Below are 14,621 nucleotides of genomic sequence, written 5' to 3'. Positions count from 1 at the left end.
CCAAACAGGTTTACAATCATGAGTTAAGGAAGAGTATTGAGAGCCTTCAAGAAAATTGATAGGAAAAGGAAAATTATGTTACAGAAATAGCAATTGAGAAAGATATTTTATTCTGTAATGACAAGAAAGTATTCAATTTTACTAAATGAACAAAACAACATAGTGTTCATCCAAGGCTATTACAAATTACTACTGGAAGAAATAATTTGGATCTTCCAAAAATATTTGATTCTGCTGAATTTCTGAAAGATCTGAAAACATATGTACTGTAATAATTATTTAAAAAAAAGATAAAGAGCTTATAAATACTATGTATGCTAACTGGATATTATTTCACTAATCTGATATTGATTACAGGCAAAATAATGCTTTCCTGGGAAAACAAAATGTTCTTAAGTAAGAGTAAAATCACAATTAGTTCCAGGAAGTGTGACTTTGTATTGGAATCACTGCAACAACTTTGTGGAAGATAGGTCCTCTTGGCAAGACTGCTACTTTATAATGAGATCACAAGATCTTTCAGTTCACAAAAGTAAACAAGATGAGAACTTAAAACCTGTGAATTAATAATTAAGACAACAAGCACTTGAAGTGAAAATGAAGCAAATACCCCTCTTGGATCACTAAAATTAACCAGATTCTCTAAGACCCTGTGCTGTGACTAACTGCATTTAATGGAACAAAAGAGAAAATCTTTGCTGATACAATTTGCAGATAACATAAAATTGGAGGGAATACAAATAATGGTGCAGTAAAACCAATGATCCAGCTAAATCAGGATCTTTCTGTAATAAGCAGACATTGGCACAGAGGTGAAATATAGCTGCCGAATGCAGAGTTCAAAGGAATATAAGACAGGTAATGCAATATCTTTAAATAATCTGATACTGAGGGACCTAGAAATATTGGCATACAGAGAGCTGAGTTCAAACTGCTTCTATGACAGTGCATTTATAACTCAGTTCTTGGGATCATACTGTGTCAAAATTGATGCACCCATACATAAACCCAGTGCAATGAGTATTAAAATTCTGTGCCATCTTTTTGAGAAGAATGCAGAAAAGTTAGAAACAATTCAAAAAACAACAACAATATCAAATCAGTTCTATAATCTACGCTTTACAGCAAGAGATTTAAGAAGTTCAGCCCAAATGAAGAAGTCAGGTCAATAAATGACATGATAATGAGTAATACGTTACCATAGGGTTTTCCAAATTTTTACAGCTTTAGCTGCACATGAAGAGTGACTGCTATGCCTCCTGAAATCCTCAGATACAAGGGTCAAGGACATATGCACTAAGTTGTCACGGTAACTCATTACAGACTAAGCATACTCATTAGCGGTGCAGCGACAACAGTTTATTTCTTCATGCATATACACATGCCAAATGAATGCCAAACCCATGAAAATGGTGGTAAAAGTATAGAATCTTCAAAAGGCAAAAGCATGGCTAGGAAATACCTTACCCCAACCTGCATAGGGGTAGGAGATGTCTGACAGTAAGTAGCTGAAAACAAGACTGAGTGAATGAAAGCTCAAACTAGGCTACATAGTGAGAGAAATAAGATGCACCTTTTCCAAGACTGAGGACACTAATAACTGATGAAATGTACCTTAAAAATACCACAAATCCTTTAGTATAAAAGGATTTACTTAAAAATACTACAAATCCTTTATAGTTTGAATCTTTTCATTCAAGACTGGAAATCTCCTTTTAAGACATGGTAAAGTCATAAAACCCCCATGCCAGTGCGAAAATTACTAGGTGAAATTTGATGCCAAGTATATTGAAGTTATTAACATTAGATTACCACTGGCTTTTAAAAGCTCCCTGTATACAGTCTTTAGATTACTAGATCCTTTAGTAATATCAAAATGTTTCCAAAATCTTTTACATCTATCTGAATGCTTATACACTGTTCAAAGAAATTCTATCACAATGCTCTCAAAAACAGACAGATGACTGCCTGTATTTCATATTTTTTATGTGTCTTGTTTTCTGCTTTAATTTGGAATAAGATTGCAATCAAAATTCAGAATTTCCTAAAAGTTATATGAATGAAGCCATAACATGAACTGAAACTCTGTTTTTTCCAGGTCAAGACTGTGGTGGGTATTCCAGCCAGTCCCTGGGGCCAGGTCACCCTGTGTTGGCATCCACATTTTTTTCCCAGACCCGACACAAGTGCAGCAGCAGCAGCACCAACAGAGTCTGGTGGGTGGCAGGAGGTGACAGCAAGAGGAGGCAGGAGGAAGAGGCAGCACAGGGAGGCAGCAGGCAGCAGTGCTGACCCCACACAAACCGGCATCATCTGCCACTTGAGCTCCTCTGTAACCCAGGAGAGTTTGCTGCCATCCTTTCCCTTAGTCTCCCAGAGGGCACAGTCACCTGCAAAGGCCATCACCTGGGAGGAGGTCTCATGCCGTTTTCCCTGCCTCCCCTCACACAACTGTCCGTGGTGGATGCCATCTTGGAAAGGTATTTCTGCCATTCTGGGTGTCTCTCTGTCATTGGGCAGACTGCGAGATTTGGGAATATCTAGGGATTATTTACTGTTATTTTCTCCTGTTGCAGTTTCAGTTGTTAGCAAGTTATTATTTGTGTGGTTATATCTACTCGTGTTTTGTTTCTCCTTATTGGTGGAAAGGGATTGGTTAAAACAAAGAGAGAGAACTCAACTTTGAGTGTTCCCCTTTAAATTGTTTTAAACAGACAAATGATTCTTTGCAAGAAGACCATAGGACAGGGAAAAACAAATGCAACCAAAACAAACAGAAAAAAACCCAACCAACCAAACAAAAAACACTACAACAAGCAAAGTGTGACAAAATAACTTCAGAAGTAATCTCTCAGAAGTTGCATTTAATATTGTTAACCCATGAGAGATTTTACGTGCATATACAAGAATAAACATGTTTTGATGAAATATATAGAAACAGGTAACCACAAACATCAATTCCAGAAATTTAACCGATAATACAAGGAATCACATATATCTTATATTAGCTGCATCCAAATTTTGATACTAATCACAGAGCTGACAAGTAAATTGAGGGTTCAAGGCAAATACAATTCAGGTACCTGACAGTCTCTCCTTACAAGTTCCATGTTTTCTCTGCAGTGTTTAACAGTGGCAGAAACCCCTGCTTCAACCATTGTCAAAGATATACAGAAATGAGACAACAGATCAGTTGGGTAGAGATTACTCTGTGCAGATGACAGTAACACATCAGTTTCAGTATCTCAAGTACAAAGAAAACAAGAAAGACATTTTAAGTCATCGCTCTTTCTGTGTGTAGTATTGACAGACATTTAAGGACTAGATCACAGTACCCGATTAAACTCATTTTATTCATACTTGTTTCCTTCAAATCTCCTTTTAAGTTAAAAAATGCAGTGTTATTATTATTTTTTAATCACTGGCAAAATTTTATTTGCTTTATGAGCAGACTTGGGTTCCTTTGACAATGTGAACTTATTAAAAAAATCTTTATGAAAACTTCCTTGTCACTTTTTACACTGTGATAATTAAGATCAACTTATGAGTATAAATATAGCTTTATGAACTTCATCTTGCTTGGTTACCTTTATTCTAGTTGGCTAGACTGAATTTGCTGAGTATATTCAATATTAATTGTAAATTATACTGAAATATTAAAACAAACGAGTTCTGATAAAATATTGGGATGCTACAGTTATGCAAAATTTATATATCAACAACTATTACATAGGACAGTTATAAAGAAGCTAATAAACAGAAAAACCACATTATCAAAGCGTTGCAGGCTATAAAAGTACCTAATTATTCTTAAGAAGACCTAAAGTAGATGTTCATGCTATTATCTATCTGGAGAATCTATTAACATTCCCTTATGTGAGTGCAAATACTTTCAGTTCCATCCTTTTCTTTATTTTCATTCAGAGGTCACATCCTTTAGCTACAAATAAAATGTGTAACTTTTTCCTACTTGAGTCAGCTAACTTCAATGGAGAAGAGAATATGCACAAAAGAAAACATTACAGATCCTATACATGCTAAAGTTCAGAAAACTACTTGCTTTCTTTTTATACACACTGTAGAGGTGCGTATAAAAGGACTTCTCATGATTCTTCTTCCTCATTCTAAAACCAAAAGACTTCTCATGATTCTTTTTCCTCATTCTCAGTGCCATGCAAGTTTTTTATTCTTCCATCTTTTTGGCACAATCTGCAGGGTAAATTTACCATTACACAGACCTCTGTAAATGGTAAATTTACAGGCCTGTAAATGGTAAATACACAGGCCTCTGTAACGGTAAATTTACCATTACAGAGGCCTCTTAAGAGCCTCTAAACTCACCTGTCATCATTCTGTACTGACAAATAATTAGATCATTATAAACAGTTTAATATTTAAACATATGTTAACTGAATAAACAGAATATACAAGGCTTCCAAGAACTTACCAGAAAAAACAAGCTGATTGTTCCCCTACTTTTCTCGGCCATAATTGGTTCTTCACTTCTGAAGCAGATATAAAGTAGTGCCATTGCTAATGAACTACTTTTTCATTAGGATTAAACTTAAGACTTAATCACTTTTATGGTAGGATTCCACTGAAACTACTGAAACTCGGAGCTATGGTTTATCACATACTATTTCCCTAATTTTTCCTGAACAATGTCAGGCTCACCTTTGGATTGAGGATTGCTTTAAAAGCCTTTATGAAATACAAAGCGTGACTCCCATAATTCAGCAGTGATTCCTTCAAACAATAATGAACTGCTCTGCAAGCAGTTTGCTATTAAATGGCTTTGTGAAACCTTCACATTTGCTCAGCACATTCTTTTACAAAGTCTAGGAGACTTATTCAATTGACCAATGTGTTGCTTGGTAGCAGCTTGATCATTTGATTCTCAGTGGGAAGATTAAAACTAGAGCATTTCATCATTGTACTCAATTTCTACCACAGTGAGTCAAGAAAGCAAAGGCAAAAAAGGTCTTTCACCTAATCTTAAATTCGCATTAACACAATTCCCAATCAGATGCAGTTCTGATAAAAATCCCACATAAAAGCTCTTTGCTTTAGATATCACAGGCAAAAAGAAAGCTCACTTCAGCACAATATTAAAACAGCTTCAAATCTTTTTTAGTTTAAAAAAAAAACATGAAAAACCCCAAAAACCAACAATTCCCAAATGCCAACATTAGTAGATAAACTTTCCAGGAATTCTAATTATTATGTGCTGGTACAATAGCACTTATTAAAAGCAGACTATGAACAGCTTGATCAAAGAGGTAAAAACATAATTTTGACAACTTCACGACTACAGATATCTGTGACACTTAAGCTTCATCTGTACTAATGAATTAAACATGGCTATGTATTTTGTCATGGAAGACAATTTATGTGGAATCCACATCCACTCTGAACCACCCTGCTGGCTTCTGGCAGTAGGGGTTCTTGAACCATAACTATTCCAGAAGTCTACACAGGAAGTTTTTGATATTGTGCTGGGTGACTAACAAGCAATTATGTTCTGACATAATTGGCAATCGTAGGAATGGTCAATTCTAGAACACAGGCATTTGCCTGGATACTCTACTAGTGATTAATTAGTAAAAACACAGCTTGTATTTTCATAGACTTAGTTCTCACAGGTCAATAGTGACAAGTGGAAAGCCATCAATAAACCATACAGTGCTGATGAATGCAGAGAAAATGCTTTAACTTGAACCAGAAAATATCTGAAAGTTAGGTCCTGACTTTGGAAAGGTGATTCAGAGGAATGGCAGTAAGTAACTTAAGCTCCACACAAATGGGGCTAGGTGTAAACCTCTGAAGTGTAAAACGATCTATTAAATATTGATTTAATCTTTTAGTAAGGCTGGCTAGATAAGCTCTGCTGCTATTCAACCTGCAAGTTATCTTCTGTAAATGCTGTAAAATGCTGAGCACAAAATTATTTTGGAATTCCAATCTTCTGTGGAACTTCTGTGCCTTAGTATGTCTATTTGCCACAACTATTTCCTGCTTAATTCTCCATTACCAAAATTCAGATTCTGACATTCGGAATTAAAGTTATTAAGTCCTAAAATGTTACTAGTGGTGGCTGTAGCAGTGTACAAAACCTCCATCTTTCGCAGGGAAGAAGCACTGCAGCATTAGTTCCCTGTGTTCTAGAAAGTAAGAAATTTAGATATTCAAATTCTTAGATTTAATTTTCAAGGAAAATCATAGTTCTTAATGTATAAAGACATAAAAATTTGTCAGCTGTGGTGACTGATCATTTTTTATTTTGAAGACAGTGCATGATAGTTTCTAATTCTCATTTCAGAGAAATACACAGCTCAAAACATAGGGATAACCTTAAATAAAATAACAAAAATATGTCAAAGAAAAACAGGTTTTTACTGACCACTAAGAGAAAAAAGTACATGTGTACTCTTACCCAAGAAAATTATTCATAGTACATACACAGGATATAGTCAGTAGGATGAAAGAGAATTCCTTTAGTGAATAATACATAAGGAAGTAAGGACAAATATATCAAAACATGAGATTAGCAATCCACATGGATTCTAATGTGCCATTTTAGCTTTTTTTTTTCCATTAATAAACATGTACTGACCTGGGACATAAAAAAAAAAAAAGATGTCATGTTTTGACAGATTTTTTTACCAGAGAGAATTTTGTTAGTGCAAAATAATTTCTGGCTTAACAGTTATGAGCATCTACAACACTGCAAATCAGCATATAAATGCAAGAGAATATATCATTTACCATAACAATCCTTTGAATGTTTTTAAGTGTACTTCAAAGTACATCTGTTAAAAATATATTAATATAGGATGTTCTTTGTAAACACGCCACACAATGTTTGCAAATCAAAAAAATCTATTTAACATGATCTATCACTGCCATGTTCTGGTTTTAAAATCTTTAGTGAAACACAGAAAGTGTAAATTTCAGTAAGTGTACACAGGATTGACTTCCATGTGATTTCATGAAGTGACTTCTTGGTGAATACAGCAAATTTAATTAAAAGAAAAGAAATTTAATTCTAAATTTCTAAAATGCATCCTTCAAAAACTACATAAATTTTAAATCAGAAATATCTTCTTATTACCTCCTGTTTTAAACATAGTTCAATCTTAAATTACACTGAATTTTCCCAATTAGCATATAGCAAACATAATCACACTTGAACAGAAAGAAAATGAAATTTGCTTTTCAGCATAATTCTCAAAAGTGTGAAACTTACAGGAAAATATTAATAGTTCCTCCCAGAGTAACATAAATGGCAACTTGATTTCAGTTAATTTTGTAATAGAATAGCATGGCTGGTTCCTTTCTTTTTCTAATGTAACTGAAGGGGCTGTGGACAATCTAGTGTACTGAAAAAGGGAACAGTTCTGTCTTTTTTTCCTTTTTTGCGCATTTGGGGATAAAATGTTTTTCCATCCTAAGACCTCATACAAAGATGTTGGTGGAGAGCCCCTTGACTTTATGATCTGGAAAGGGCTTTTTTTACAGAGGAGGGAAACAAACCCAAACCTTTGTTTTAATGCTCCCCTCTCTGGTGGTGGTGATTATTATTCTATTCACCCTCTCTGGTGAATAGAATAATCAGACTCTGCTGCTTTGCAAAGGGAAGAATTTTATGAGCTTTAAAGGATATTGCTTAGATCACCAAGATGTGCAATGTCAGTATCTGCCACGTGATCCTTCCCATAAAACTCTGCTGACAAAACTGAGCTGTCACCAAGAATAAATAATCCTTTCCAAGTAACAAATGAATGGGGTTCTTCACTTACTATGCTCTGTTTTGCAGTAAAAATATGTAATAAAAGTGCAGACAACATGTTCTTATACGAACTCTTCATACAAAACTTTATATAAAACTTTACAACATTTCAAGAATATACATTCTTCTTCTATTTATTGGAAAAAACCAACAACTAAAAAAAATTAAAACCAACAAAAAGAAACAAACCAAAATCCAAGCATCTAGGGAAGCAGTAACGTATTAAATTTAGAAGCACGGTGCTATATGCTACTCAATGTAGTAGCACAGCATTAAGAATTTCTATGAAAATATCCAGGATTCTCTATACACTTTGATGTCAAGTGTTTGTTCCTTGAAAGTGTTCTGCATTGCACTGATAAATCCCTACACTGTTTGATGCAAGGCTGGCTTCATGAGCTGTCCTTAATGGATTCCCTCAAGGCATCTATAACCTATACTCCCATATTAAAAGAACAGATTAACTTCTTTTCAAACCAGAAGGTTGAAATCTATAAACAAAATAGTATTTTACACTCAGAAACATAGGACATTTTAATTTTCAATGTTTTCTCCATCTTTTATTTTAACAGACTTTCAGTTGTAGATTTCTCAGAAAAATCGTGGTACTTGAATCAGTACAAAGGTATGAAAAACTGTTTCTCGCATAGTATTTTATGCAGCTCTAGAATACATACTAGTACTTGATCACATTTTCATTGAGTAGTTATAGCAGCCAGCTTTATGGAATAGGAGTATCCTGTAAGTCTCTGAAAACTACTGCAGTGGATTTCCAACAGAAGACTAAGTGTGAACAGAGATATCAACAACAGTTTGCAGTTCTTGATTGATTTCCTTGTGTACTTCCCTTCAAACTCTTCTTGATTAAAAGGAAGACAAGATTCTCCTTTATTCTGATTCAACACCTGAAAATCCTCACATATTTTTTATCAAATTTCATATTACTTACAGCTACAATCTGCCACCTTCACACCATCCTCATTTCTCTGCAATGTTTTCTGGAAAGTTACACTACTTCCCCCTCATCTTAAAAGCTATTTGGTCACACTGTCATGAGTTTCAGAAATCCTATCAGTCTAGATTCATTCTCACAGCAACTAGAAAATATTGTAATAAATGTAACTTGTCACACTTCATTGAGCACATTTTTATTAACATGCAGCACCAGTTCTATTTTCTATTATATATAGGAACATGCATAGTATCTTTTCTAATACCTATTAACCTATAAAAAGATAGGAAAAACTGATGAATTTTGATGTAACAAGTCCCAGCTGCCACTCCTCTATCAGCTTATCTTCAAGTACTGCTGTCTTTGACTGTGTAAACTGGACTATCATCTCAAGAAAAAATATTTTAAAAAATACAGGAATTTGAAAATGGTTTAATTAGTCCTCTTTGGAAACAACTGACATGATCCCCAAGCAATAATATTTTGAGCTAACACATACTTGGTTTAATCATTATGGGCTGAACAGAACTGAAAATAGAAGTCTGCTGGGAAGATCTATCTTCCCTTTAAGATCTATCTTAAAGGGAAGATCTAAGGTAAAGAGCTGGGATTTGTGTGAATGATAGTAAGAAAACTTTATCAACTGCCAACACTGTGCAGTCAAAGTCAACGAAATACATACAGACAGGATATATGTGTACCCAATTCTAAGTCAGACCTTCTTGCACATACATCCCTGTACATTTATATCCTGTGTAACATTCAATTATTCTTCCCTCCTGAATGGTTTTAATATATGTTAGCTAATCTTTGAAATTTCTGTTAACTGAGAAATGAACTGAATCTTCATGGCCAGCCAAACCACAGCCATTTTGAACATATGTATTATTTCAGAAGAAAGCAAAAGATACCAAATGCCAGGGAAACATTTTTTTCAGTTGTTAACTAGTGTTCATTAACCTTTGTAAAGGTTATGAAGACTTCAAGAATTCTCTCCAGTCATGCAAAGGAAAACACATACATAGGCAATTTAAGGTATTATCCTTACAAAACATTTTTGTGTGTGTGTGGTAATAGGACTCCTGGGGTACAAGCATTTAGGTTACTATAAATAATCTAAAAATTTAGAATAAATTTTAAAAACCCACATAGAGGCATCAAAAAACCCCAAACAACTGTGTTACCAGAGATACCAATTAGCTTATGATCCAAATTGTTTCTAAATCATCTTGCATATGACAAACAAATACAGAATATCAAAAACTCCAGAAGGAAATGACCATGAGAATGTTTAAAAGGCAAGCATGACTCTGTTTATACAACATTCTCCTTAGAGATTTAAGCTGTCAGAAGATAAAGGGATCTAGAAAGACTGCAATGAAAATAAAAGATCATATTTTTCCAAAGGGATTAGAATAGCTTTGTAAATTAATAAATAGAAGACATTAATATGCTCCTACAAAAGAAAGGCTTCTTAATTTACTATGATGTATGAATAAGTGTCTTTTATTCACACTGTTAAAAGGAAGATGAGCAATAGTTAAGGGCAAAGGCTACACTTTCAGTAAAACAGAGTGAAAATTAATGGGAATTAGATAAATATATCAGATGCAGATAGAATACATTCTTTGGAGAAAAACTTGTAATAGGGATCCAAAAAAGAGTGGTTTTGGCATTACCATGCAAGACCAATAGATACATAATTGTTCACAGAGACATCTTTCAGTCATTGAATACATCAGAATTCAGTGTACTAAATTTGCAGAAGTAAATTATCAATAAACAGACTGCGAACATTAAGATGTGTGAAAAATAATGATTAAACACAGGATGCTTCCCTGATCCAATCCACCATGACATAAAAGTTTGACTTACAGTATGGTCAGGCCAAGGGGTTTAGTCTACTGTCCTGCCCTATCTGTTTTGACCTGACAGGTGCTCTTTGCCACCATCCACCACACAGCCTGAATGGCATCTTATCCATTCTGTTATTACTGTGCTCGACCTTTTGCCACTCTCGGGTCTCCTTGCCTCCAACCAATCTCCTCTCACACAACCCATCTCTAGCTTTGGTGCCTGTTTTGCCACATTCATACTAAAATTTAGAACATGTGATACCATTACCAGGTAGTTGCAACTGGTATGTACTGCCAGCCTGGCAAGACTCTGCTCCTCTAATGATCTCCAATGCTCCCCTCCCACTGCCTGTGGCATTCAGCCATTTCTCTCATAACTCCTGCTTAACTACCTAAGAAATCCAGCCATTTCTTATTTGCAGTTTCTCTCATGCACTGTCATTTGTCATAAACACCTATTTCTCATGTCATTTTGAGAAGTCTCTAACATCCTGTTTGATTATTAACATCAGAACAGGGAATAGTCATGTTCCCATAGTCCTAAGGGCCTATTCTACTTCTCTCCCTGGACTGAGAAAGTAAGGCCACTGTGTTTACCCTCACAAGTTACTTGACTAGAATTGGGAGGAATGTGAGTGGAAGGACATTAAGTGATCTGAGCCTGCAGTGATCTGAGCTTGCTTTACCTACAGACTTGAGCCCACATACATACCACACAACTGGGCTTCTATCTAAAAGTTGTTCAACTGCCTGTGTAGCCTCCCAGTAGAGCAGAGTTTCTCTGCACCTCATATTTGTCCTTATTTTGAAATTCTTGCCTTCCAGCTTGATTTCTCCCTCATCTGTATACTCCTCACATGAAAAGTAAAAACCCAACAGTGTTTCTTTATCTTCCAGCTAATACTTTTGCTGAAAACTCCAGGAATATGGAAACCAAAATTTCTTTTATACACCAGAGGTGCCAGAATGTGTTGTTACATATTTTCAGCCTAAGAAGTCTTGAAGATTCCCTGTGTTCTTCTCCTCACCTGATGTGGGACATGGAGGCCTTCCTCCTTCCTCACATACACTAATTAAAAAAATAATATGGGGCCCATTTTTCTGCTAATTCTTTTTCCAAGATGTTGGAAATTATGGGAAAAACTCCAGGAAATTCTCCTCATTCTCTTGGCACTGGAAGGAGATGGCTGGATTGCAGGTGAATTTTGTTTCTCATGTTAGGAAGGGACGATGGGAAATATTGCCCCAATTAGCTGTGAAAGGATTATCATGCTATCATTCCATCTTGTATTCATCCTGACTGCACAAGTTTACAACCAAGTCTTTCCTAAAATCCCTAGATTCTCTGTGTTTTCAGGGGGCTTAAATACTTCTTGGTTATAGAAAAAAAAAAATTATTTGACTTATGATAACTTTATCTGCTTTAACTTAGCTGGATTGAGTTTTCAACTTCCCATCTTTCAACTTTTTATTAGTGTCAGCTCTACTTTGTATACAATTTTCAGGATCAGAGTAGAGTAACATTATCTGTACACTACAGGTATTGCTCCTTACAAGTTCTCCAAAAGCTCTATTGAGCAGCCAGGTGAAAGCTTTAAGTCTTTAGGACAGTAACACCATTAGATGACACTGTGGAGGAAGAAGTGCCAGTCACCCCTAATCACACTCAGCTCATCATGGAAGGAAAAGCTGCAGTGTAAGATATGGTAACAAATATCACAGGCAGGTTCAGGAAAAATCCCAGTACAAATATGTATTATTAATAATGTAGGAGAAGTATAGAGAATATTTAACCTCTGTATACAGTGCTATGGTGATTGGTATACATAACTGATACATAATTTCCATCACTAAAACTATTTCACAATTAGGTAAAATGTTTTACAGTAAAGTACTTCGTGGGTTGATTAGCTTAGTGAAACAATTATAGAGAACAAAATAATTGCATTCATATGGAGGAAATGCCAGATATTAAAGAGCTCTTTAACAGAAAAGATGTTCACTTGCAGTGTGATTACCTACTGAATCAAATGATCAAAGAAAAAATGGCTCCATATCTTCCTCCTTACAGTTTCAAAACAAAATTAGACACCTCTCTGGAAAATATTTTTAACTGAATTTTACTTATTAAACTCAACAGAGATGTAAAAACAATGTTTGACTAGATGACCTACTGATACATATTAGGGAGATATTTTGTCTGAGTATGGACAGAGCTTCAACTGTCAAAAGTAAGGAATTACATTAACAGATTTGTGGAAGAATAATAACTTTTTTTCACATGCAGCTGGTGAAAGTGATAGCAATTCTCCCGAACTTACCCCTGCTAATCACAAAGTATAAACCAGGCAGACATCACAGAGTTATACATCAATACTGCAAGACACCCAAGCTGACACAGGAAATAGCATCATGTGTCTTAAAACATCTGGATTTCTGTAGAAACAGTAGTGGGCTTCAGAGGAATACCTCAGTCTTGCAGGCTTGACCTCATTTAGCACATCCACCCTTTCCAATTCACAGTCCAGAACCTGTACATTAAAACTACAACTGAATTAATATCTGCAGGTGTTACAACAGAAAATGGAAATTCACTTCCTTGAGCTTATTATATTTAATCTATCACATTAACACAAAACATTATTTTTTAATGTTGCTTTTTTCTTATGTTCATTCATTTGCTAGATATGTATTTAAATGCACGAAAATTGAAAACAACAAGAAGAGATTCTGTGTAATTTTAACTATTATAGGAATAATTTGTGGTTTGAAGTACAGCTTTTAAATCAATTTCTGTGGTGTGAGTGAATTTGCACACTACACAGACAAAAAGGGTCAGTATTCTGGATTCAACTATTCAACTTTTTTAATGTGCATTACTAAAAGTCAGCTAACTGGGAAAAAAACTTTAACAGATGTAAACAACAGAATGCATCTGTTTAGGCGTGATGGTGAGTAACTGGAAAAGTAAAGCATGCAGTAACTGCAAGAGACCAGATTTTTCTGACCTAATAAAAAATATTTAAGGGGGTACTTAAAAATAGGTCAGCTACAAAATGCAGTAAGAAGAAAGAAATAAATGTGTCATGCACTCTATCTATCATACTCATTGCCATAGTGTATGAGCAATTCTATGAAAATTATATTCATGGCAAGATACCTTTTCCTCTTCAGCTGATACCTCAAGTACAGGCCTCTATAGAGAACCAGAAAGCTCTTATACATGACAGACATGAAAAATGTACTAGTATCACTCAATCTTCCACTTTCCAAGTACTCTGGGAGCTCTTCATAAAACTCACTATGTTCAGATATTAAAAAACTCAGAGATGACATAATAATAAATTGGGGTTAGGTGCCTAAATGAAAACCAAAGCCACTTCAGACTCTGTACCAACAAGAGATACATCCTGGAGATCAGGTCAGCTTTGGGTGGCCTGTACCACCTTTAAAGCACAGGTTCAGCCCACCAAGCAGCTGGTGAGCCATATGCCATCAGCACCTCATTTTCATTTCCTTTTTCAAAAGTGTCTGAAGGTGTGCCACAGTCAGTTGCAGCACCTTTCCACAGCATGTAATAGAACGTAATGTGTTGTGACAATAATGTCTGAGGTCCATGCAGGATAAATACAGCCAAATGTACCACAGCCTCATCCAAATGGCACTTAGGGGTCTGTCTCTGTGATGAACATTTTAGCAAGCACAACACAGCACAAGTCAAACATTATCTGAGAAAACATTAATGATTGGGCAACACAAATGAACAATAGTTTTCATCTTTTTCCCAGGCAATGTGTTATTTATCAGTACATTTGCAGCTCAAACTAAAGCTGGGAATTATAAATATTAGCCCAAGATCTTAGTATTTTCACTTTGAGTGAGCATAGCTACATGCTGAAGGCATGGCCATGGTGTGATGTCCCACTGCTGTAACCATATGTGAGCAAATGTGAGCTCCCTCTCTCTCACCTAAGTCTACTCCTACACTTGCTATATGAATTAGGCTTCCTTTTGTTCAAAAGCT

The 14,621-nt window shown here is 35.3% G+C and overlaps 1 protein-coding gene across 1 annotated transcript in view; it reads right to left on the bottom strand.

Moving 5' to 3' along the window:
- The window catches only part of GPC5 (glypican 5), a 602,713-nt gene that overhangs the window by 557,344 nt on the left and 30,748 nt on the right, over nucleotides 1–14,621 (bottom strand). The window lies entirely within an intron of this gene.

The sequence above is a fragment of the Molothrus aeneus genome, chromosome 2 (assembly GCF_037042795.1).
Source record: "Molothrus aeneus isolate 106 chromosome 2, BPBGC_Maene_1.0, whole genome shotgun sequence".
In the NCBI taxonomy this organism is placed as follows: domain Eukaryota; kingdom Metazoa; phylum Chordata; class Aves; order Passeriformes; family Icteridae; genus Molothrus; species Molothrus aeneus.
The sequence above is the reverse complement of the archived record's forward strand: the minus strand, read 5'-3'. Positions and strand labels throughout refer to the sequence as shown.